This window comes from Haemorhous mexicanus, chromosome 16 (genome assembly GCF_027477595.1).
Source record: "Haemorhous mexicanus isolate bHaeMex1 chromosome 16, bHaeMex1.pri, whole genome shotgun sequence".
NCBI lineage: Eukaryota > Metazoa > Chordata > Aves > Passeriformes > Fringillidae > Haemorhous > Haemorhous mexicanus.
Window position 1 is genome coordinate 15,723,841 of NC_082356.1, and position 25,528 is coordinate 15,749,368.

At 51.0% G+C, this 25,528-nt stretch overlaps 1 pseudogene; it reads left to right on the forward strand.

Annotated features, from left to right (window-relative positions):
* LOC132334705 (zinc finger protein 850-like) overlaps nt 1-25,528 on the forward strand; it is a 1,130,993-nt pseudogene that overhangs the window by 127,589 nt on the left and 977,876 nt on the right.

A 25,528-nucleotide genomic window follows, 5' to 3' on the forward strand; every position in this document is an offset into this window, starting at 1 on the left:
CAGAATAAATGGTATATATGCCAGCTGTGGGAAACAATCGGGGTGAACCACCACGGAGATGCTGACACTCTGTCAGACGATTCCAGGGTTCACCCAGCGCCGAGACCCGGGGTTGACGCTGTCTTAGCTGTGGGTTTTTTTTTTCACAATTCTATTTTTGTTGTCGATCTAATAAATTTTTATGAATTTTTTTTATCCATTTGGCTACCGATCTGATCATTTACAACATTGGCGTTGCCACAGCTTTGGTGTCACAGAGAGGGGAACACTGGGGCTGCCACTACTGTGGTGTCACAGACGGGGGAATGTTGGGGTTGCCACAGCTGCAGTGTCACAGAGAGGGGAATGTTGGGGCTGCTACTACTGTGTCTTCATAGACAGGGGAATGTTGGCTGTGCCACCAATGTGGTTTCAGAGAGATTTGAACATTGGATAGCCACCACTGTTTTCTCATAAAGAGGGGATTCTCTTGTCTGCCAGTGTGTTGGTGTCACACAGAGGGGAATGTTTGGGGTGCCACCTCTGTGGCGTCACAGAGAGGGGGAATAGGGGTGTCACAGCTGTGTTCTCACAGAGACAGGAACACTGGGGCTGTAACTGCTTTGGTGTCATAGAGAGGAGAACGTTGTGGCTTCCACTATTGTGATGTCACAGAGAAGGGATTTAGGGCTGCCACAACTGTGATCTCACAAAGAGTGGAAGATCAGGATTGTCACCGATGTCATGTCACAGAGAGGAGAACCCTGGGGATGCCATTGCCATTGTGTCATAGAGAGGGGCACACTGGGGCGGCCGCATCTGTGGAGTCACAGAGTGGAGAACGTTGGAATTGCCACCTTTATGGTGTCACAGAGACAAGAACGTTGGAATTGCTGTGGTACCTGGGTGAACTGTGTGTTGGGCTTGATTGAATATCTGAGGGTAGCCCAGGGGTAAAGGAAGGCTTGTTTTCAGTGTGCTTAATGTGGAAAAAAAAAGTGTAATGATCATGATATTGTTTGTCACTTTCCTAAATGCAGGGAAAGAGAGAAATGGCTCCAGGCAGGGAATGGATATATGAGGAATGCAGCAGGGACTTCAAGATGAAAATTGGTTTGGAGCAACACAAAAGATTGGCAGATGCATTAGTTAGAAATCAGGAAAGGGTTGCTTTTTCCCACCCAAAAGAGACTTCCAACTGATGACCCCACAAAAGATGCTGGACTAAAAAGGAGGAAGAACTACTGATAAGATTGGAGGCTCAGTTTGAGTGGAACAGAAGCATCAATAAACTCCTTGCAGGACACACATCAGAAGCAAGACAGATAAACAAATCAGGGACAAAAGGAGATTGCTGCCCAAGAAACCAGCTGAGGATGCAGATGAGGAACCTGGGATGAGTCATGAAACCAGGAGAGCAGCTGTGGGCCTGAGAACGGACTTGGACAAAGATCTTGGGAGGAGTCAGATGCCTGGCAGACCAGCTTCTGGAAGGAAAACAGATGCCAAGATGAGTCACCACCCTGATAAGGATAACAAACAGCTGGGAAACAGCAACTGCCAGAGGGAGGGGCAGCTGCAGGCCCATTATCTCAGAACCCTCAGGGCATGGCTATCAGCTGGGACAATCAACACCTTCCCTTGGGCATTCAAGCACTTCCTAGATGGCCAGATGATGCAATCAACAATCAATCAGCACATGAATGCTTCTGATGCCTTGAATCAATCAGCCAGGTAAGAACAGCAAGGAGAGATAAAAGAAAAATGGGGACCTAGGAAAAAGGATCAACAAGACCTTTTAAAAAGTGGAGGAAAAGAAGAGCAGTTAAGAAGAAAAGTCATTATTTTCACTTCCAGGACCTGTTCCATCTAGATAGGGGAAAGCTTGCTAAAATGATCCTGAATGACATAGAGTATTTGTCCTGTGAAATCCCTCTCAGTGAACTTTATTCAGTTTTTAAAGCCAGATGGGAAACACCTGGAATATCTGATAACCTTGGGAACTTCCAAATTAATGAGGAAGTCGACCATAGTGTTTTCAGAGACTTAATTACAGCAAAAGGAATGGAGAAAAATATGCAGGAGATGAGCAAAAACTCAGCTCCCAGTCCGGGATAACTTTAAGAGACATTAAGAAGATGGATCCAGAGTACTCCCGGAGCAGGGAGATCTTCAGCTTATGGTTCCCATCAGGAAAAATCCCGGACATGCTGAGGGATTGCAGGACTGTTTTGATTCCTTAGTCGACCAAACCAGAGCGCCTAAAGGACATTAACAACTGGAGAACCATCCCGATCAGTTCCATCTTGCTAAGACTGTTCTCCAGGATTTTAACAGCCAAACTGACCAAGGCTTGCCCCTCAACCCAAGGCAAAGAGGGTTGAGGGGCAAGAGCATAAGAGCGATGGGATGCTCTGAAAACCTGAAACTCCTGTAAACCATAATTCGGTCAGCAAAAGGAGAACAGAAACCCCTGGGTGTTGTATTTGTGGACATCGCCAAGGCTTTTGCCACTGTAAGCCAGCAGCACATTCTACATGCCCTACAGGAAAGGGAAGTAGATTCCCACATCAGCAATTTGGTGAGCAATATTGTGAAAAATGTTTTTGTGATTTGTGTCAATCAGCAATGGAATCAGCAAATGCTTGTATCTGCTGAGTCGAAAATGGATGCATTCCTTGGGATAGACACAAAGAAGGGTTTTGAAACTTTCTATAGCCAAATAAAGCTTGGAAATAGGGGAAGGATGGTAAAGCAAAGAGATGAGGTAGCAAGATGACTGATGCTTAGAATAAAATAGAGGAAGTTGTGGTAAAGCTATGGGGACTGCAATGCGACTAAATGCTTCTGTACAATATAAAGCTTAACAAAATCATGTAGCAGATGTTAGTAAAGGGGCCTCCGTCCAGACGAGCACAAGAAGGACAGGAAAGCAACAACCACCTGGAAAGATTATGAAATTGCTGATTCCAGCTTATTGATATTTACTCATTTGTACTAACCAAGCACATTGGAAAATGCTTTGTAGGCTTAAAAACAGTCTATATACTTTACTGAATTTGTAAGTGGTGTGTGCTGTGAGTGAGCAGTGACTCCCAGGCCATCCAGCACTGCTTGTTCGCCTTCTTCAAATAAAAGGTATAGAAATAAAATTTGCATTGACTACTGAAATTTTACGTATCAGTATGATCCTTGTCACATGCCTGCACTCCCAGTATGGTCCCAGCATAATCCCAGTTACTTTCAATCACTCCCCGTATGGTCCCAGTTGCCTCCAGCTACATCAAGCCAGTCAGTGCCACTATGATGCCGTTTGCTCCCAGCGTGCTCCCAGAGTGGGCCCAGTTGCTCCCAGTCACCCTCAGTCTCGGGATGATGTGCATGGTGTGTTCCCAGTCACTCTCAGACACTGCCAGTGTTAATCCAGTCACTCCCAGTATGATCCAGAGATGATCCTAGTGTTGTAAATGATCAAATCGGCAGCCAAATTTATAATAAATTTTAACAAGGATTTATTAGATTCTTAACAAAAATAGAATTTTGAAAAACCACCACATCTAAGGCAGTGTCAACCCCAGGTGTCGTCGCTGGGTGAACTGAGATCCGACCAACAAAGTGTCAGCGTCTCCCCAGTGGTTCACCCCGACTGCTTCATGCAGCTAGCTTATATACAGTTTATTCTGCCTCAAGGCAGAAATGACCAAATGTTTCTTTGTGTCCCTTCACATCTAGAGCTGGGGCTATACATGTGCAGAAATATACAAAAGCCAGTCCAGATGTCTGGATGGTTGTCTGAATTCTTCGGAAGAGCCTGCATTCACATGTAGCAGAGTGGCGCCGACCAATCTTCCCAGGTGCAGGTCCTCGTGAGTGCCTTAGACATTTCAGGGAAGTCAGCAATCATGGCCCGGGAAGGTTTCATTCATACGTTAATAGACTTGATATTACCTTAACATTGTCCAGGAACTAATTGAATAGAAATAAGACTCTGCTCCCACCAGGGTGGTCAAAGCCATAACTTGGATGTTACAGTATTTTATACACATATATAGCATGAATTATCTCTACCATATACTATACTAGTGTGGTCCCAGTTGCTGCCAGTATGAATCAGTTGTGCCCCACATGGTTCCACTTGCTCCCTTTCACCCTGACTTTTGTTCCAGTCTCTCCCAGTCTTTCCCAGTGTATCCCAGTTCCTTCCAGCATATTCCCAGTCACTTCCAGCATGATTCCATTTCATCCCAGTAGAAGCCCAGTTGCTTCCAATGACCCCCAGCGTGTACCCAGTCACTCCCAGTTTCTCCCACTTGCTCCTGGCATGATCCCAGTTGCTCACAGCTACTCCTGGTCACATGGAGCATGATCCCACTTGCATCCAGTATATCCCATTTGCCTCCAACAAGGTCTCAATTGCACTCCACAGGCTCCTACTCAGTCCCAGGATGATCCCACCCAGATCTCGGTATGATCCCAGTATGATCTGATTAACCTCATTGTGATCACAGTCTTCCTTGGCCTGGGTCCAGCTCCTCCCAGGATGATCCCAGTATGATGTCAGTACAATCCCAGTCACTGCCCATATGATCCCAGTAGGATCCCAGTACAGCCCAATCCCTCCAGGTGATGCCACTCCTGGGATCACCCAGCCCTCCCGGAATTTGCCCCTCCTGGATGTCCTGAATAGAGCCCCAAGGGCTGGAAGTCCCCAGCCAGGGTCCCCAGCAAGCCCCAGTTTGGATGTGCAGCCCCCAGTTTCCCCAGTTTGCCTCTCCTTTTCCCCAGGTCGGGTTCCCCCTGCCCCCAGCGGGTGGGAACAGACGAGAGCCCTGCTCCAACCTGTCCCAGCTCCATCCCCAGTCCTCCCGCGGGCTGCGAGGGCTTTGGAACAGGGCACGGAGGGTGTCACTGCTCCTGGGGGAGGAGGAGGAGGAAAGAAGAAGGAAAGCCAGAAGGGATGAAAATAGGAGAAGGAGGTGGGCTTAGGGAGGATGTGGAGAAGGGATGGAAGAGGAGGAGCGGGCCGAAGAGGAAGAAGAGAGACCAACAAGGATCAGAGAAAGCAGAAAGAACCACAAGGTCAAGCACTTCCTGAATTCACAGCCCCCACCCATGGGATCATCAAGCCCCCATCCCGCAGGTGACCGGGGAGGGGGAGCTTGGCCCAGGTATCCTGGGGGTGCCTGGGTTGGATTGCTTTGGGGGGGATGCTTGGAAAATATAGAACTCCAAAGCTGAGTGGAAAACACTGGGGGATCCAAGAGGTGGCTGCCAGCAGAGGCAGCCTGGAGGAGCAGAGCTCTGTGTCCCCAGGAGCCCAAAGTGGGGACCCAGAGAGGGGGCAACAGCCTGGAGAGGGGCAGGGGGGACTCCTTGGATCCCCTGCACCCCAAAGCAGAGAATAAGGAGAGAAGGTACCCTAGGATCCCAAAACCCCCCCAGCATCCCTTAATGGGGAAATGGAAAAGGGGGAACTTTTCGATTCTTGGGACTGGCAGTAGCCTGGGGAGGGCAGGGACCAAGTAGAAAGGGGTGTCACGATCCGTCCCTACGGGTGGGTTTCGTGATGGTTCGTAAGGGATCTCAGGGTGCAAAAACCAACACGGTACAAGGAGGTTTGCAATTATGATCAAAACAAATGCACCTTTATTGAATGACCACAGCAAAATGCGCTAGAGGGATTAAGAGAGAGAAAAAGATAGAGAAAGAGAGAGAGAGAGAGAGAGAAAGAGGAGAATATAGCTACCAAACGTAGAGACTAAGTCGTTGGGTCCAGTCCAGTCGAGGATCTGCCTGTTACACTGGGGAGATCTCAGAGATGCAGTCCATCTTGGCTCCAATTATTCACTTGTCATTGGGGGAAGGGGGATTATTTAGAAACTGAATCTATTGTAAAAAGAATGATATTTGGAAAAGGGTACACACAGTCCATATCTCAGTGGGCAAGGGCCATTGTTTTCGTGGTCCAATGCCCGCACCTGCAACATCCATCTTGCTTTGGTCAGCTCGCCTACCCCCATGCACCTCCCCCGGGCTGGGGTCTTCAGTCTCAGTCTTTGGGGAGTGCCAGGGAGGCCTTTTCACATGGGGATTTCATGTCTCAGGTTTTTTCTCAGGTGGAGAGGCTTCTGTCATCTCAGTTTGTCTGTCACGGTGGTTGCCACCAAGCAAGAGGGGTCTTCTGTGGGGGACCAGCCAAAACTCAGGAGAAGTCCAGACAGGCCAAGACGTGGGACAGCTTCCGAGGCTATTGTTGCAAAAAAAGGGCACAGTGCCCCCTTCTTCTCATTGGGCTCAGTATAGCATGCAGAAAACACACCTGCGAAAACAATAACTTAGCAATGCACTCAGGCCTCAGAGCCTTGGTGTAACTTTCTCCTACAAATCCAAAGATTTTACACAGGGGGGGTCTTCTCAGTGGTCTCTCAATGACAGCTGTGAGGCAAATTGAAGGATATTTCAGCCAGACTCTCACAAGGGGCACCCCAATACAAGCGTGACCTGCAGCAGCTGGGACAGAGGGTAACTCTTGAACACCAGAGGGCAGAGACCAGAGACAGGGAACGCCTGGGAGGTATTTTCAGGGCTGAATCTTGGTGTTTGGGAGGTTTTATGGAGCCCAGACGGCTGGTGACTTCTAGAGATGGACTTGGGCAGAGGGACCTTCAATCTCAGTGTACTCAGCCCTTGTTCTCCTCAAACCAGGATTTTCCATTCCCAATTGTTGGTGGCATCGAGGAGAAGGCTGTGAAGAAGACAAAGATTCCTGGTTGTGGGATGTAGCTGGGGGTGTGTCATCAATTTCCATCTGTTAGAAGTGGGGCAGGTATCATCTGTTAATTGAGCAGTGTTCTTTATCTCTTCTACAACCAATCCTCCCTCTGGGAAAGATCTTCTCTTAATGGCCCATTGAATGTCAGGGCATGACTGATAAAAATTCCATCATGCCATTGTGAGATGCTCCATCCAGGGGGAGGAGCCAAGCTATCCTACCTGGATATAAGCTCAGTCTTGGCACACCACAGCCAGCTTTTTCCAACTAGATTCTCAAAGAAGCAGATTTCTTCTCCACAGACTTTCCAGAGAAACACGAGGCCAAACACCACCACCACTGGACCTTCAGAGGAAAACTCCACCCTTCTAGAGGATCCCAACAGAACCACATCTGTCACTGCAGGAGCTCTGAAGCCACAATTGAACAGGACTGCTACCAGCGCCCTGACCCACAGGGTGGCACAACATATTCTGACGTGGTGAGTGGGGTTTTTTTGTACAACTGCATTTTTATTTTTAACATTTTTTCTAGTCAATACCTGTTCTTCCTATCCCGTATTTTTTGCCTGGGACACCCTTAAGTTCAAAATTATAATAATTTGGAGGGGGAAGGTTTGCATTTTCCATTTCAAGGGAGGCTCTTGCCTTCCTTAGCAGACACCTGTTGTTTCAAACCAAGACAATGCTCCAGGACACCAAGGCCAGTGAGGAGGAAGTCTGTGCCCCTTTCCCCCTCTCCCCTGCTCCATCTCCCAACCCAGCATGGCCCCCAGCTGCTGGACAACCCCTCTGCCAACGCCGTCCTGATGGGGATGCATTGGGGGGATGTCCTTCCCCTTCCCTGTGGCAGAGAGGCAAATCCCATCGTGTCCTTGTCCTTCCTCCTCCAGAAAAGAAGCTGAGGATGGAGACCAGAGAGGACAAATCCCCAACACAGAACCTCATGGAAGAGGCCATTCTGAGCAGCTCTACTGTGCAGGAATCCATTGGGGAGGAAAAGCCCCAGAGGTCCCGCAGGAGGAGGGGCTCCAAACCCAGCCCAGGATGCTCTGAGGAGCAAAGACCCACCCCATGCCAGGAAGGTGGACAGAGACAGAGCATCAGCCAGTGCTCAGAGGTGGTGGACCATGAGCAGCTTCACGATGGGGAGAAGCCCTGCAAGTGCTTGGAGTGTGGGAAGAGCTTCAGCCGGAGAAATCACCTGATGCGCCACCAGATGATCCACTCTGGGGAATGGCCCTACGAGTGTGGGGAGTGTGGGAAGGGCTTTAGCTGCAGCTCTGACCTCAGTGTCCACCAGAGGATCCACACCGGAGAACGGCCCTATGAGTGTCCTGAGTGTCAGAAGAGGTTTCGGATCAGCTCTCATCTCATCCTGCACCAGCGGATTCACACAGAGGAGAGGCCCTTCCGCTGCCCCGACTGTGGGAAGGGCTTTAAGCAAAACTCACACCTTGTCATCCACCAACGCATCCATGCCAGGGAGAGGCCCTACGAGTGTTTTGAGTGTGGGAAGAGGTTTCAGACCAGCTCCCATCTCCTCCTGCATGAGCGGATTCACACTGAGGAGAGGCCCTTCCGCTGCCCCGACTGTGGGAAAGGCTTCAAGCAAAACTCCCACCTCGTCACCCACCGGCGCATCCACACTGGGGAGAGGCCCTACGAGTGCTGCAAGTGTGGAAAGAGCTTCACCCGGAGCTCTCATTTGACCGAACACCAACGGAGGCACCAGTAAGGGAAGCCCTGCAAATGCCCTGACTGCAGGAAGAGCTTTGTGCACTGCTCCAGTTTCATTCCCCATTGGAGGAGCCACATTGGGAAGAATCCTGGTGACCCATGTTCTTTGTCATCCATGCTGGGAAGACACATGTCCCTTTTCCTGCCCTCGTCAATGACATGATGTGGGTCCAAAATATGATGGTCTGGCCATGGCTGTGTCATTACATTCAGTTCCACCCCAGGTCATTGCCAGGTGCAGGAAAGGGACTCTCTCTCTCCCCAGAGGAGAAGGCTGTCCTTTCCAGGCAGGAGGGAGGATGTGGCTGGGAAGAGACAGTCTGTGGTGTTGTAGTTTTCCCGGCAAATAGTTTTTTTATCCCTTCTGTTATCAGTGTTATTGCTGTTCCTGTTTGTTCCTTATCTGGTTGCTGTTCCCAGTAAATTGTTCTTATCTCAGCCCAGTATCTTTGTCTTTTGTGCTTTCCATGGGAGTCAAGAGGGCAGCGAGCAACAGCTCGGTTTTAGTGGGAACAGGAAATTGGGGAATCCCATTCCTAAACCCCAGCCCATGGAGACCCAGCATCCCAGCTGGTCCCAGCCCTGGTGGCCATGGCAATAGCCTTTGGAGTGAGCCCCTGGCAGGGGCTGTGGGAACCTCTTCCCTCTGGTGCCCAGAGACAGGACTGGAGGGAACGGCTGCAGCTGAGTCGGGGCAGCCTTAGGTTGGATCTCAGAAAAAAGGTTTTTCCCCGGACGTTGCTCGGGCACTGCCCAGGCTCCCCAGGGAAGGGTCCCAGCTGGAGGGCTTTTTGAGCTCCAGCAGCATTTGGACAGTGCTGCCAGGCCCAGGCTGGGATTGTTGGGGTGTCCTGTGCAGGGCCAGCAGTTGGACTCGAGGATCCTGATGGGTCCCAACTCAGCCAGGTCTGTGGGATCCCATTACCCTGGGAATGGCACTGCAAATGGCTGCCATGGCAATGGACTCGGGCTCCAAGCCTGAGCTGGTGTCCATGGCAACCACCCCTGCCATGGGGTCTCCATGAAGCTGCCAGGGGACTGACCATAACAACGGAGAGGCTGGTGATGGTTGCCATGGAAACTGACCATTGCAGTGGAGCCTGGTGATGGCTGCCTTCTAAGGAACCAAGTTGCCACAGGCACTCAGAGGAGTTCCATGGGGACATTCCAAGAATCTCCAGGCTGTACAAGAGCTGGAATGTCATACAGAGAGACAGGGGCTCCATGGAGACTTCCCAGGGCTTTCTGGGGATGGTAAAGAGCCCTGTGGTCAGATGCAGTCACAGCCATTCCATGGTGACATCCCAGGGATCTTGGGCTGCAAAGGCACTGATCTGTCACAGGCACTCACAGGAGCTCCATGGTGACATGCCAGGAGACCCCAGGCTGCCAAAGAGCTGGAATGTCCCAGACACTCCCAGGGGTTCCTGTCATGAGCAGAGTGGGAGCTTCAGGCAAAAGCTTTTGTTTCTTCACTGCAGAAACTCCTGCTGAGTCATGAGATGAAGAAATGACACCCAGCAGCCACCCAGAACCCCAGTAACCTGCAGAACCCCTAGACTTCTAAAATTCATTCTAGTAGACAAGAGACTGGGAGTGGCTGGATCCAATCCCTGCCCCTGACTTTGTCAAACGTGTAAAAGATTGGACAGGTGGAAATGAACTTTAATGCAACTTGTCCCTCAGGATTAATGATGGAATACCAGACAGATTTCTAGAAATACAGCTCTGATTGATTCTGATTATGATTAGACAGAAAGATCTTGCTCCAAGTTCTTTCCTCCACAGCATAGGAGCTCTAACATTTAGAATATTCTGCTCTAGGAAGCAATTTTGAAGTCACCAGGGCCTTGCTGGAGTTGTTGTAGCCCATTGCAGGCAGAGCCCCCAGCTCCAGCAGGAACTGCCTTTCCTGTGCCATGAGCAGGGCAGGTCCTGCTGCAGGAAAATCCCCAGGCCAGCCCCAACACAGGGAAGGCCTCGGGCACAAGGGCAGAGTGCCATGCTGGGGGCTGTGCCAGGGAGAGCCTGAGGCACCAAAGGCACCTTGGCAGCAGCAGCTGCTTGCAGGGCATGGCCAGAAGCCTCCCTTGGCACCCCGGCCTGGTGGCCACTGCAGTGCTGCTGCTTCAGGGCTCCTTTCTGCCTGGGGTCTGAAAAGCCACTTGTGCTCCAGGAGCCTGACTGGGAAGAAATTGGCCCCAGCACCTTGAGGACAAGATATTAATGGCAAAACTCTTCATGCCAGGAGAGACAAGGCAGGGGCAGAGGAAAGGGGAGAACGAGGCCCAGGGAACAGGGCTGCCATGGTGATGGCTGTGAGGTCACTGCCACTGCAGCAGCCTGGCTGCCCTCAGCAGACATTCTGGCCAGAAGCCTTGCGAGGTCATCCAGCACAGAAGAGAACCCACACAACAGGAATTCCATCCTTGGAAGGGGATGGGGTTTCCCTATGTCAGGTTGCACAAAGCTTCTGCTCCTGGACAATTCCTGGGGTGGGGCATCCACTTCTCTGGAAAAACAGTTGCAGTTTTGTTCCACTCTCATCATTGTAAAATATTTCCTCCTTCTAACAAATGTAAATCCAGCCTCATTCACTTTAGACATATGGACCCTTGTTCTGCCACAGGAAGACTGGGGTGAAAATACTTTTGACCACTATTTTTCCATTTTCACAGACCTTGGAGAGTACCCAGAAGTCTCCCAAGATGGGCTTTAGAGGCCTTATCACATTACCAGCAGGTAGAGTCTGCGGGCTCTGGGCTCAGTAGGGTGGAGACTGAGGACAGCACAGGAGTAGCCTGGGAGGGGCTGAAGGGTGGTTTCAGAGAGGCTGGAGCTTTTCTTCATAGAGGACATAGGCATGAGAAGGAAATAATGGCAGCAAGGGCAGCTGGGGAGGCCCAGACTGGGCACTAGCAGAAAGGAATTTCCCTCCCAGGGCAGGGCTGTGGTGCAAGATGCTCCCCAGCAGAAGCCTGGAGCAGCCCAAGGCTTTGTGTGGCCAGGCGGAGGCAGGCAGGAGGCAGAGCTGTCAGCAGAGGAAGGGGCCAGCCAGGTGGGACAGAGGGGGATGACGACAGCCTGCAGGGACAGAGGTGTAGGTTTGCTCAGCATCAGAGACACCCTTCTCTTCGTTGTCTGTAGGAGTGACGGGGGATAGGACGGTCAGGACGGATGGATACAAGAGATGTCTGAAGCCAGGTCGTGGAACTTGCGGTTCATTGCAACGGGCGTGGGTGCAGGGGCCCTGCTTGGAGCTGCCAGCTGCAGCTCAGAGCAGGCCTGAGAGAAGTAAAGACAGTAGTAAAGAGAGAGAAGGCAGGATCATGGTAAAGAGGATGAGAGAGCGAGGAGGAGTAAAGAGGATGAGAGAGCGAGGTTCCCATTATAATACAATAAATCTTCTGTGTTGAATATTCTAATCCTCACTAACCAATCTAATACAAGATACAAATATTATAATATTTACATACAGCCTATAAGAATAATTACCATACTCTGTTACATTTTAAACCCTAAAAACTACTCTTTGGGCCCCTTCTGCTAAACTAGCAGGGTCTGCTCTGACCCTTGCACCTGTCTGCAATCAGAGGGTATTGTTTCATCAAAAGGGGATTACCTTCAGCTGGCCACACCATTGTTTTCCAGTTGTTCAGTAATGAAGGTATCTCAAAGCTTGCTTTCATTTCAATCTCGCTTATAGTTTCTACATTCTCAGAATCTTTTGCCAGACAGTCATATTTATAAGGCTTTCCTGTTTCATCTTCCCCAACAGATGTCCCCACCTCTCATCACTGCCACCAGTGTTCCGCCCTACCTGCAACCTGGGGACACTTTCTCAGTGCTGTCCTTCAATCGGACCCATGAACCCTTTAAAAAAACTTCTGTGTTTTAATCTGACTTTTAGTTTTTGAGAAGGTTTTGAGCACACTCTGAGGGACTGATGAGTCAGATGCAAACAGCATAAAAAGCCCCAGAGGGTCATTCAAGCCGTTGTGCTGTGTCTGTGCTGCTGAGCTGGGCCAGGCTTCTGGCCCAGAGGCAGCTCCTGGCAAGGGCAGCGCTGCAGAGAGACAGCTCTGGCCAGGAGCAACTCCTGTGCACAGCCCAGCAGGGCTGGGGCACGGCCAGGGCACCTCAGGGACACCAGCAGGGCACAGACAGAGCTCACAGGGGCTCAGCACTGCCAGGGGCTGTGGGATGTCCCAGAGGGGGCTGTGTCACAGCGGCACCTCTGTGGCTGTGTCATAGAGGCACAGAGCAGCTGTGATGTCAGAAAGGGTCTGTGTGACAGCACAGAGTTTGTTGTGTGAGGTCACAGATTGGGCTATGACATCACAGAGTTTTTTGTGTGAGGTCATTGAGCAGCAAGAGCATCATAGAGGGGTCTCTGTGACATCACAGAGCAAGCTGTGACATCATGGCATGGCTGTATGACTTCAGAGAGCAGGCTGGGAGATCAAAGTGTGTGCAGTGACATTACAGAGTGGCAGTATGACATCACAGAGAGGGTTGTGTGACATCACTGAGGGGGTTGTGACATCACAGAGGTGGTTATGATATCATAGAGTTTGAGGACATACTGCAGACTCTACCATCATGGAGGGTGGCTCTGTGACATCAGAGAGTGGGTTGTGGCATCACTGCGTGTCTGAGTAAAATCACAGAACAGGCTGTGACGTCACAGAACAGACAGTGACATCACAGGGTGACTTTGTGACATCACAAAGTATCCTCTGCATACATCACAGTGCAGCTGAATGACATCACAGAGTGATATCCCAGTGTAAAATAAAATGAAGCCACAGGGGCTAGCTTCTTAGCCGGATAGCTGGTCCCTCGTAGGGAAAGTGCCCCAGGCAAGCAGTCTCAAGGCTGGATACCTCAGCCCTCTGGAGGCTGGGGTGCCCTAGGCCAAACTGCAGCTCAGCTGTGGCCCCTAGCAAGCTTAGTGATTGTCAGCTCTTAGTGAAAATCAGCTCTTTTATGATTTCAGCTCTTAGCTTGCTCGTAGGGGCTGTGGCTGGCTGTGGCTTCTGGAAGGCAGACGAAAAGAGAGAGGAGAGGGCAGCCAAGAGTTCCACGATGGTTTATTCTGAGGGTCTCAGGAAGGGTCTTGAAGCTGCTCTTCCAAAGAAATGGGCAAAGACAGCCTCTTTTATAGGGTTAGGGAGGATTGAAAATTGACCAATTGTAAGGGTTAGGGAAACTAGCCTATGGGGTCACAGAGAGATAAGCAGGCCTGGAGGACCAGAGTGAGGACTCCTGGTTCAATTCCTATGACTCAGCAAATACCTATCTCTAAACATCCCTGCACGGAGCCGTAGCCGGCCCTGCGCCTGCTACATCCCAGCATTGGCTCTGTGACAACACAAGGGGGATTTGTGGCCTCCCAGAGTGGGATGTGAAATCACAGGAGGCTGTGTGACATCGAAGGTGGCTGTGTGACATGACAGGGGACTGTGTGATATCACGAGAGGGCTTTGTGACATCCCAGTGTGGGCTGTGACATCGCAGGAGGCTGTGTGACATCACAGGGGCTGTGTGACATTAGAGGGGCTGTGTGAGGTCATTGGGGAGGTGACTCTGCCCTGGCCCCCATCACAGTTCCCCCCAGAGCAGTCCTACGCTGCTTATGGTCAGCAGGGTCTCCTGTCCCCCCGGGTCTCCCCGCCCCCAGCGCCGCAGCCACCCCCAGAGGATGTTCCACAAGATTGATCCCAGAGCCTGACATGGGGACAGGGGGCCAAGGCCATAGGGGGTGGGACATGGGGACAGGGATCCCCCAGCAATGTCCCCGTGTCCCCCAAGGGTCAGAGCCTGGGCCAGGGTTCCTTCACCCTGTTACGAATGAGGGGCTGAGAGCGCTTAAAAAATCTCCAGCAAGTGATCTGCAAAAAACAGATTTAATATTAAGCAACAGCACCATAGAGTTCCTTGGCAAGAGTCACTCTGCTCCTGACTGGACACTTCAGGCACACCAAGGACAAAGCAACCACAAAACCCAAAAAAATCCAGGCAATGAAGCCAGAAATGAACCAAGAACTATCTGTGTTTGTGTGCCTGTGTGTGTTCTGAAAGGACAGTGAGGGCGAGGATAAAAGGAATACGGCCCCAAAAGGTAAACTGTGCTCAAACTTAACAGGACTTGACTGATACCTTAGACTTCAGCATTTAGCAAAAGAACAGCACTTAACAGTATTTAACCTTACTTATAACCAAGGACTTAATGATTTCACAGTGGAAGAACACTTCACAATATTCAACTTAGCTTATATTAAACTTCACAGCTTAGAAAAAGAACAATTCTTTGCAGCATTTAACTTAGCTTACAACTTGTGACTCAGCCTTACTTACAGGCCTGACTGGCTCAACTATCCAAGGCACTCGAACCCCTCAGAGAACAGCATTTCTGCCACATTTCCCTGAGCACAGGCACTCCTGTGTGCACACAGACACCAAGAGTCAGTGCAAGGCACCTGTTAGAAATTCCCCTGAGGGCAGGGAAATGCTCCCTGAGGATGCTTTGGCATCTCCCCAGCAGACAAAGGGCTGAGGCTGGAGGAGTGGGGGGGATCAGCCCAGGCTCTGTCGTTGTTTGGGGATCCCCCGAGTGCAGCAAATAGGAGAGTTCCCGGCTGGGAGAGGCCCCACTCAGAGGGAGGTGGCTGGCTCCAAGCCTCTATAGGGGATGTTTTGCCTCGCAGGGTGGATTTTTGGAGTTCTCTCTACCATCCCGGCGATCAGGGCCCTCACTTTGGTCGGGTCCCACTGTAAGTATCTTGAAAGGTAAACGATACTCCCGTTGATTCCGACAGTGGAGCCCAGGGCAGGGCTGTCTGTGCAGGCCCACAGGTGCCACGGGCTCTGCAGGAGCTGGCAGAGGCTGCCCAGCAGGGAGGCCATGGGGCACAGAGCCCCAAGGCTGCTGTGGCCACCACAGCACAGGGGCCATTCCCAGCTTCAATGCTCCTGGCCTGGGCTAGGCCTGCACAGGAGCTGTGCCACCATGGCTGGGCCAGCACAGGGCCACAAAGGGGGACCACAGCTGCTGCCAGGGCTGACAGCAAGGCCAGGCACACACAAACAATTGCTGAGCATGGCCTGCACTGGGCAGGGCTGAGTGTGCCAAAGGCAGAGCTCAGCTACCCTTGGGGGCTGCAGGAACATTCCAGAGCCCCAAGAGACTCCATGGCTGTGCTGGAGACCAAGGCTGGAGGAGGGAAATGCAGGGCTACTGTGGAATAGGAGGGGATGGAATTCCAGCAGACACATCAGCTTGCAAGATGCTCTGCTCTCACTCAGCTCCTCTCCGAGAGATCCAGTCCCAGCTGGGCACCTGAGGGTTCTGGGGCCCTACAAGGAGAACTGCCTGTTCATGGGCACACAAGTGATGTCTGCCTGCAAAGGGGCACAGCTTTTAATACCTCTTAGTTTCATCATCTAAAACCAAATCTTTATTATCTGGGCCACTTGAGTACTTTGAAGAAACGGCAAAGTTTTCCCACCAGGAACAGAAATTTCCTGGATCTACTGTTTTCTTCTACTGATGGCAGGAGAAGAAATATTGATCTTCCCCTCTACCTTTGCCACCAACATTCAGTGTAATATTTCATTCCCTTCTTCCTTCAGGTGTTTTCAGCTCCCCTGGTTAAATGGCCATGTCCAAGGACATCTCTTCATTTACAACAGCTGCGTCCATGTCCTTCCCATTGCTCCCAGATTTTCTCCTGCAGCAGTTCACTGGTCATTCCAATGCATCTCTCTTGAATTGCTTCATGCTTTGAGCTTTCAGAAGTTTAAATATCTCCTTCCTCAGCATCTTAGGTGCATTTTTATCTTTTAAATCAACTTGTCTTATGCCTTTGTCTAAAATCTCTCCTGAATGGCAATCCCATGGGGATGGTGGACATGTCAGATGCTGCTGGGATGTCAAAGGAGCTATGGGTAGGGTTTTGATGTCTATTAAATTTTATCATTTTCACATTTCTTATGTTGGCCAACAAGAAAAACTTTTCTGTGCCTCTGAGTCTCAGCAGCTCCTGGTCCCTCAAAAGACACAAACCTGATGAGTTGTGGTTCCCACTCCAGTGGCTGCACTTGGACCTCTCTCCAAAGCCAGAGCAGAGCTGCCTTGTCCCAGAAAGTCCCTGGCACTGGAGGGATGAAGGAAACAGGACAGGCTGTGGGGATCAGGGGTGGGGCAGAGCCAGGGAGAAGAATACTTTTGCATTTGATGGAGCTGTTCCTTCCCTAGGCTTTGTTGGCTGACAATAAATGAACATCCCTCTGTGTCTCAGGCAGCTCCTTCTGCAGGGTAAGCAGGTGGGAGTTGGAGCCAAGGAGCTGAAACATACAGGTCCAGCCTGGGTGGAGGGAGCTCAGATTTGCACAAAGGCTGCTCTGGGTGCCAGGGTTTGGATGGGGGAGATTGAAGGGAGAGGTTTGGGACAGAGTCTGAATGATTGTCAGCCATGCAGGGTCTTGATTTTCATATTCAAACGGCATGAGGAGATACTTGGATTCAGTGTCAGTTGGAGATTGCACATATCCATGTATTAATAGAAAGAAAAACCTAAGCAGGGCCTAAAAATGTTTTCTCACTCTCATTTTAAATATGATCAATTCAGAATGAATACACTTCCAGCCTTTGGAGAAGGAAAATTCAGCTGCAGCCTCCAAGTTGCTGAGGATTTCAGCAGCCCCCACTGAGGCCATCCCTGCCCAGAGACTGTGGCGGAATGGGCAGACAAGGAGAGCATCCCTGGGGCTGGGCAAGCAGAACTCAGAGACACTAGCAGCTCCAGGAGGGAAATGGAGAGTGGAATGTGGTTGTGAAAGACCTGCCTGGGCTGTGCCAAGCAGGACAGAAAAGCCCTAACTCCCATCCCCCAGACAATTCTCTCAACAAGACTTTTATAAGGAATTTCAATTATTTGTGTCCTCTGAGTTGGATATACTGCAGAAATAACAACAAGAGATTCTCAGGAGCTCAAAACAACCAAACAGCTTTTACTGGCAACTTTGGAAAATCAGAGAAACTTTGGGAAAAGGTTTAATATGACAGTCAATCAACAAAAATCACTTCTCAAAGCATTACCTTGGCCCAGTCAACTTCAGTAACTCGAAGCCTATTCAATGTATTAGTTGAAATTTGCAAGGAGACAGAAATAGAAGAAGACACAGAAAGAGAGAAAGACAAATAAGATACAGAGGAGCACCCACCCCTGGATTCCATTGTTGTTCAGATGGAAATTCCAAGAGGAGGTAGGGTCAAGATATGTGCTTGCCCTGTGGTCAGCCTTGTGGTCACACTTGGTCTTCCGGGGCCCTTCCCCTGGCGGGGACTTGGGGTCATTTGGCCACCCAGGAGCTGGGCTGGGGGCTCCAGAGGTGGGTGTGAGGCCTTGCCTGGGGTGTGCCAGGGACTGGCAGACACTGCTGGGCTGGCATGGAGGCTCTGGGGGGATTGGGGTTCAGGGGCAGAGCAGTGCTGGGGTCACAGGGCAGGGCAAAGCTGGACCTGCCCTTTCCTTCCCCACACGTGAAATATTTCAAGCTAACAATCTCCTCCAGTCTGTCACAACAGGCAATGTTGGGAATGAAACTCAAATTTGGCCATGGGTGCCTGGACAAGAAGAACAGTTCCTTTCCATAGGAAGTAAAGCATGGAGCCTTCTGCAGGATTTTGGGGACAAATGAGAGGTGACCCTTGTGAAACCACTGCCAGAAAGACTTATCCTGGCACTATTGCTATGGGAACAATCTTTGGATATAAGGACATTTGGTGGTGGAATCCCAGTTCCGTTCATGGGTGCCTGGAGGAGAAGGACAGTTCTTTTCCATAGGAAGGAAAGCACGGAGCCCCAGTGTTTTAGCAGCAGATGGGAAGAGACCCTCAACATGCCAAGGTCAGCTGGACCAGTCAGGTGGCCCACGGGAGGCCAAACCAGCCAGACCTGTTCCGTGTTCCCTTGGTTTTATGGAGCCCTGAGGTGCCACAAGGGTGCCTTGGTTCCATGGGCTCCCACAGTCTCACAACAGCCCCCAGGTTCCTTAAGACCCTGTAGTGTCACAATGTTCCCAACGATTCCATGACGTCTTGCAGTGTCACAATGGTCTCAGTGGTTCCACAGGTCCCACAATGTAACGTGATTCCTCTGTTTGTGAGCCCTGCAATGTCACAATGGACCTTTGGACCATGGGGATTTGTGGTGTCACAATGGTCTCCTTTGGCTCCACAGTGTCACAATGGACCATTGATTACAGGCAGCCTCTCTGTGTCACCCTGGAGCATTGGTTCCATGAAGCCCTGCAGTGTCACAATGGTCCCCCTTGGTTCCTTAGTGTCACAATGGACCACAGATGACAGACGGCCCTGAGGTGTCACAATGGCCCCTTGGTTCCATGCAGCCTTGCAGTGTCACAAAGGCCTCTTGGTTTCTCGAGGCCCCACAGTGTCACAATGGTCTCCTTGGTTCCATGGTAGCCCACAGTGTCACAATGCTTTGCTTATTCCTTGGGGCCTCGTAGTGTCACAGTGGTCTCCATGATTGCATGTGTCCCCTCAGTGTCAACCCACCTGCCTAGTTCCATGAGGCTGTGAAGTGTCTTTATGGTCTTTCCATGGTTCCAAGGTTCCATGAGGCCTTGCAATGTCACAATGGACCTTTAGTTCCATGGAGTCTCACAGTGTCACAATGGCCCATTGGTTCCATGACACCCTAAAGTGCCATAATGGTCTCCACAGTTCCATGAAGCCCCACAGTATCACAACAGACCCTTGGTTTGATGGGGCCTCTCAGTGTCACAGTGATCCCTACATTCCATGGAGTCACACAGCATCGATACAGTCCCCGTGGTTCCACGAGGCCCAGCAATTTCACAGTGGTCTCTATGATTCCATGCGTCCCCAGAGTGTCACAATGGTCCCTTGGTGTCACAAGGCCCCACAGTGTCACAATGGTCCCTACATTCCATGGGCCCTGTGCTGGTGCATTCCCGCCTCCCCTTCTCAGGCCGCCCTGCCAGCTGAGAAATGCTCTGTGGGCCTTGGCCTTGGCCAACAGCCCCTGGGCTCAGCTCCTCTGCAGCTCATCACAAACACAATCTGCTTCAGGCACTGCTGCTGCCCAACCAGCTCCTGGTTCCTTTAGGAGCAGCCCTGGGAGCTGTTTCTGTTCCCTCGGTGGCACAACATCCCTGTTCTCACACTGCCAAAGAAAGCTGCTGATGCCAAGTGTGGCCAGGATGAACCATTGCTGGGATTGAAGCCCCTCTCTTGGGGCCCTACAAACAGCGCTCCAAAAGGAGCCCCTTGGAGCTCTCCTGGGCCAGCCACCTCCCTCTGAGTGGGGCCTCTCCCAGCCGGGAACTCTCCTATTTGCTGCTGTCCTGGTTTAGGGCAAATTTGGGAGAGAATCCCCAAAAAGGGCTTCTCCAAAAAACAAACCCACACGCCCCTCCCCCAACCAGTTCGGGAAGAATTCCTCGGAGAGAAGTGGAAAGAACCTGTTTATTTGATAAGCACAGCACCCCCCAGCACACACAATGAACAATACCGGATGACACCACTCTTCCACTGCTCCGAAAAAGATGACAAATTCAGAAAAGTCTCTCCTGGGGGTTTGCTCTGTTATCAGTCCCTCCGGCGCTGAGGCAGCTGCTGCAGTCACAAGGTGTAAACTCTCCCTCTCCGTGTTCCAGATCCCAGTCCGGAACAGTCAGCAGGTCCAACGGGGTGGGGGGAACAGTCCAGAAAGGAATTTGGACTGTTTAGCTAAATTAACTAATGGCGGGGAGAAAGAAAGCAAGAGCAAGCAAAGCAGAAGCGAAGCAGAAGCAAGAGCGAAAGCAAAAAGCAGGGGCAAGAAGCAAAAAGCAGCAACATGCACTGGTGCTATCTGGATGTCCCGCCGAGTGGCTGATAAGAGGCCAAAACAAAACCTTCACTCCACCAGTCTTAAAGGCACAGAACATAATATCCAGCATAAATTACACACACACGAATGGGGATAACAGTCACCTTAGGACAGCTGCACTCGGGGGAATCCCCAAACAACGACAGAGCCTGGGCTGATCCCCCCCACTCCTCCAGCCTCAGCCCTTTGTCTGCTGGGGAGATGCCAAATCATCCTCAGGGGGCCTTTCCCTGCCCTCAGGGGAATTTCTCACAGGTGCCTTGCACTGACTCTTGGTGTCTGTGTGCACACAGGAGTGCCTGTGCTCAGGGAAATGTGGCAGAAATGCTGTTCTCTGAGGGGTTTGAGTGCCTTGGATAGTTGAGCCAGTCAGGCCTGTAAGTAAGGCTGAGTCACAAGCTGTAAGCTAAGTTAAATGCTGCAAAGAATTGTTCTTTTTCTAAGCTGTGAAGTTTAATATAAGCTAAGTTGAATATTGTGAAGTGTTCTTCCACTGTGAAATCATTAAGTCCTTGGTTATAAGTAAGGTTAAATACTGTTAAGTGCTGTTCTTTTGCTAAATGCTGAAGTCTAAGGTATCAGTCAAGTCCTGTTAAGTCTGAGGTCAGTTTAGCTTTTGGGCTGTATTCCTTTTATCCTCGTCCTCACTGTCCTTTCAGAACACACACAGGCACCCAAACATAGACAGTTCTTGGTTCATTTCTGGCTTGATTGCCTGGATTTTGATTGGTTTTGTTGTTGCTTTGCTTCCTTGGTGTGCTTGAAGTGTCCAGTCAGGAGCTGAGTAAGTCTTGCCAAGGAACTCTGTGATATTGCTTAATATTAAATCTGTTTTTTGCTTATCCCTTGCCGGGGATTTTTTAGGTGCTCTCAAGCCCTCATTCGTAAGAGAGTGAACGAGCCCTGGCCCAGGCTCTTACCCTTGGGGGACACGGGGACATTGCTGGGGGATCCCTGTCCCCATGTCCCACCCCCTATGGCCTTGGCCCCCTGTCCCCACGTCAGGCTCTGGGATCAATCTTGTGGAACATCCTCTGGGGGTGGCTGCGGCACTGGGGGCGGGGAGACCCGGGGGGACAGGAGACCCTGCTGACCATAAGCAGCGTAGGACTGCTCTGGGGGGAACTGTGATGGGGGCCAGGGCAGAGTCACCTCCCCAATGACCTCACACAGCCCCTCTAATGTCACACAGCCCCTGTGATGTCACACAGCCTCCTGCGATGTCACAGCCCACACTGGGATGTCACAAAGTCCTCTCGTGATATCACACAGTCCCCTGTCATGTCACACAGCCACCTTCGATGTCACACAGCCTCCTGTGATTTCACAGCCCACTCTGGGAGGCCACAAATCCCCCTTGTGTTGTCACAGAGCCAATGCTGGGATGTAGCAGGCACAGGGCCGGCTACGGCTCCGTGGAGGGATGTTTAGAGATAGGTATTTGCTGAGTCATAGGAATTGAACCAGGAGTCCTCACTCTGGTCCTCCAGGCCTGCTTATCTCTCTGTGACCCCATAGGCTAGTTTCCCTAACCCTTACAATTGGTCAATTTTCAATCCTCCCTAACCCTATAAAAGAGGCTGTCTTGGCCCATTTCTTTGGAAGAGCAGCTTCAAGACCCTTCCTGAGACCCTCAGAATAAACCATCGTGGAACTCTTGGCTGCCTTCTCCTCTCTCTTTTCGTCTGCCTTCCAGAAGCCACAGCCAGCCACAGCCCCTACGAGCAAGCTAAGAGCTGAAATCATAAAAGAGCTGATTTTCACTAAGAGCTGACAATCACTAAGCTTGCTAGGGGCCACGGCTGAGCTGCAGTTTGGCCTAGGGCACCCCAGCCTCCAGAGGGCTGAGGTATCCGGCCTTGAGACTGCTTGCCTGGGGCACTTTCCCTACGAGGGACCAGCTATCCGGCTAAGAAGCTAGCCCCTGTGGCTTCATTTTATTTTACACTGGGATATCACTCTGTGATGTCATTCAGCTGCACTGTGATGTATGCAGAGGATACTTTGTGATGTCACAAAGTCACCCCGTGATGTCACTGTCTGTTCTGTGATGTCACAGCCTGTTCTGTGATTTTACTCAGACACGCAGTGATACCACAACCCACTCTCTGATGTCACAGAGCCACCCTCCATGATGGTAGAGTCTGCAGTATGTCCTCAAACTCTATGATGTCATAACCACCTCTGTGATGTCACAACCCCCTCAGTGATGTCACACAACCCTCTCTGTGATGTCATACTGCCACTCTGTAATGTCACTGCACACACTTTGATCTCCCAGCCTGCTCTCTGAAGTCATACAGCCATGCCATGATGTCACAGCTTGCTCTGTGATGTCACAGAGACCCCTCTATGATGCTCTTGCTGCTCAATGACCTCACACAATAAACTCTGTGATGTCATAGCCCAATCTGTGACCTCACACAACAAACTCTGTGCTGTCACACAGAACCTTTCTGACATCACAGCTGCTCTGTGCCTCTATGACACAGCCACAGAGGTGCCGCTGTGACACAGCCCCCTCGGGGACATCCCACAGCCCCTGGCAGTGCTGAGCCCCTGTGAGCTCTGTCTGTGCCCTGCTGGTGTCCCTGAGGTGCCCTGGCCGTGCCCCAGCCCTGCTGGGCTGTGCACAGGAGTTGCTCCTGGCCAGAGCTCTCTCTCTGCAGCACTGCCCTTGCCAGGAGCTGCCTCTGGGCCAGAAGCCTGGCCCAGCTCAGCAGCACAGACACAGCACAACGGCTTGAATGACCCTCTGGGGCTTTTTATGCTGTTTGCATCTGACTCATCAGTCCCTCAGAGTGTGCTCAAAACCTTCTCAAAAACTAAAAGTCAGATTAAAACACAGAAGTTTTTTTAAAGGGTTCATGGGTCCGATTGAAGGACAGCACTGAGAAAGTGTCCCCAGGTTGCAGGTAGGGCGGAACACTGGTGGCAGTGATGAGAGGTGGGGACATCTGTTGGGGAAGATGAAACAGGAAAGCCTTATAAATATGACTGTCTGGCAAAAGATTCTGAGAATGTAGAAACTATAAGCGAGATTGAAATGAAAGCAAGCTTTGAGATACCTTCATTACTGAACAACTGGAAAACAATGGTGTGGCCAGCTGAAGGTAATCCCCTTTTGATGAAACAATACCCTCTGATTGCAGACAGGTGCAAGGGTCAGAGCAGACCCTGCTAGTTTAGCAGAAGGGGCCCAAAGAGTAGTTTTTAGGGTTTAAAATGTAACAGAGTATGGTAATTATTCTTATAGGCTGTATGTAAATATTATAATATTTGTATCTTGTATTAGATTGGTTAGTGAGGATTAGAATATTCAACACAGAAGATTTATTGTATTATAATGGGAACCTCGCTCTCTCATCCTCTTTACTCCTCCTCGCTCTCTCATCCTCTTTACCATGATCCTGCCTTCTCTCTCTTTACTACTGTCTTTACTTCTCTCAGGCCTGCTCTGAGCTGCAGCTGGCAGCTCCAAGCAGGGCCCCTGCACCCACGCCCGTTGCAATGAACCGCAAGTTCCACGACCTGGCTTCAGACATCTCTTGTATCCATCCGTCCTGACCGTCCTATCCCCCGCCACTCCTACAGACAACGAAGAGAAGGGTGTCTCTGATGCTGAGCAAACCTACACCTCTGTCCCTGCAGGCTGTCGTCATCCCCCTCTGTCCCACCTGGCTGGCCCCTTCCTCTGCTGACAGCTCTGCCTCCTGCCTGCCTCCGCCTGGCCACACAAAGCCTTGGGCTGCTCCAGGCTTCTGCTGGGGAGCATCTTGCACCACAGCCCTGCCCTGGGAGGGAAATTCCTTTCTGCTAGTGCCCAGTCTGGGCCTCCCCAGCTGCCCTTGCTGCCATTATTTCCTTCTCATGCCTATATCCTCTATGAAGAAAAGCTCCAGCCTCTCTGAAACCACCCTTCAGCCCCTCCCAGGCTACTCCTGTGCTGTCCTCAGTCTCCACCACACTGAGCCCAGAGCCCACAGTCTCTACCTGCTGGTTATGTCATGAGGCCTCCAAATCCCATCTTGGGGAATTCTTGGGTACTCTCCAAGGTCTGTGTAACTGAAAAAATAGTGACCTGAGGTATTTTCACCCCAATCTTACAGTGGCAGAAGAAGGGTCAATATCTCTAAAGTGAACTAGGCTGGATTTACATTTGTTAGAAGGAGGAAATATTTTACAATGATGAGAGTAGAACAAAACTGCAACTGTTTTTCCAGAGAAGTGGATGCCCCATCCCAGGAATATTCCAAGAGCAGGAGCTTTGTGCAACCTGACATAGGGAAACCCCGTCCCCTTCCAAGGATGGAATTCCTGTTGTGTGGGTTCTCTGCTGTGCTGGATGACCTCGCAAGGCTTCTGGCCAGAATGTCTGCTGAGGGCAGCCAGGCTGCTGCAGTGGCAGTGACCTCACAGCCATCACCATGGCAGCCCTGTTCCCTGGGCCTCGTTCTCCCTTTTCCTCTGCCCCTGCCTTGTCTCTCCTGGCATGAAGAGTTTTCCCATTAATATCTTGTCCTCAAGGTGCTGGGGCCAATTTCTTCCCAGTCAGGCTCCTGGAGCACAAGTGGCTTTTCAGACCCCAGGCAGAAAGGAGCCCTGAAGCAGCAGCTCTGCAGTGGCCACCAGGCCGGGGTGCCAAGGGAGGCTTCTGGCCATGCCCTGCAAGCAGCTGCTGCTGCCAAGGTGCCTTTGGTGCCTCAGGCTCTCCCTGGCACAGCCCCCAGCACCGCACTCTGCACTTGTGCCCGAGGCCTTCCCTGTGTTGGGGCTGGCCTGGGGCTTTTCCTGCAGCAGGACCTGCCCTGCTCATGGCACAGGAAAGGCAGTTCCTGCTGGAGCTGGGGGCTCTGCCTGCAATGGGCTACAACAACTCCAGCAAGGCCCTGGTGACTTCAAAATTGCTTCCTAGAGCAGAATATTCTAAATGTTAGGGCTCCTATGCTGTGGAGGAAAGAACTCTGAGCAAGATCTTTCTGTCTGATCATAATCAGAATCAATCAGAGCTGTATTTCTAGAAATCTGTCTGGTATTCCATCATTAATCCTGAGGGACAAGTTGCATTAAAGTTCATTTCCACCTGTCCAATCTTTTACACGTTTGACAAAGTC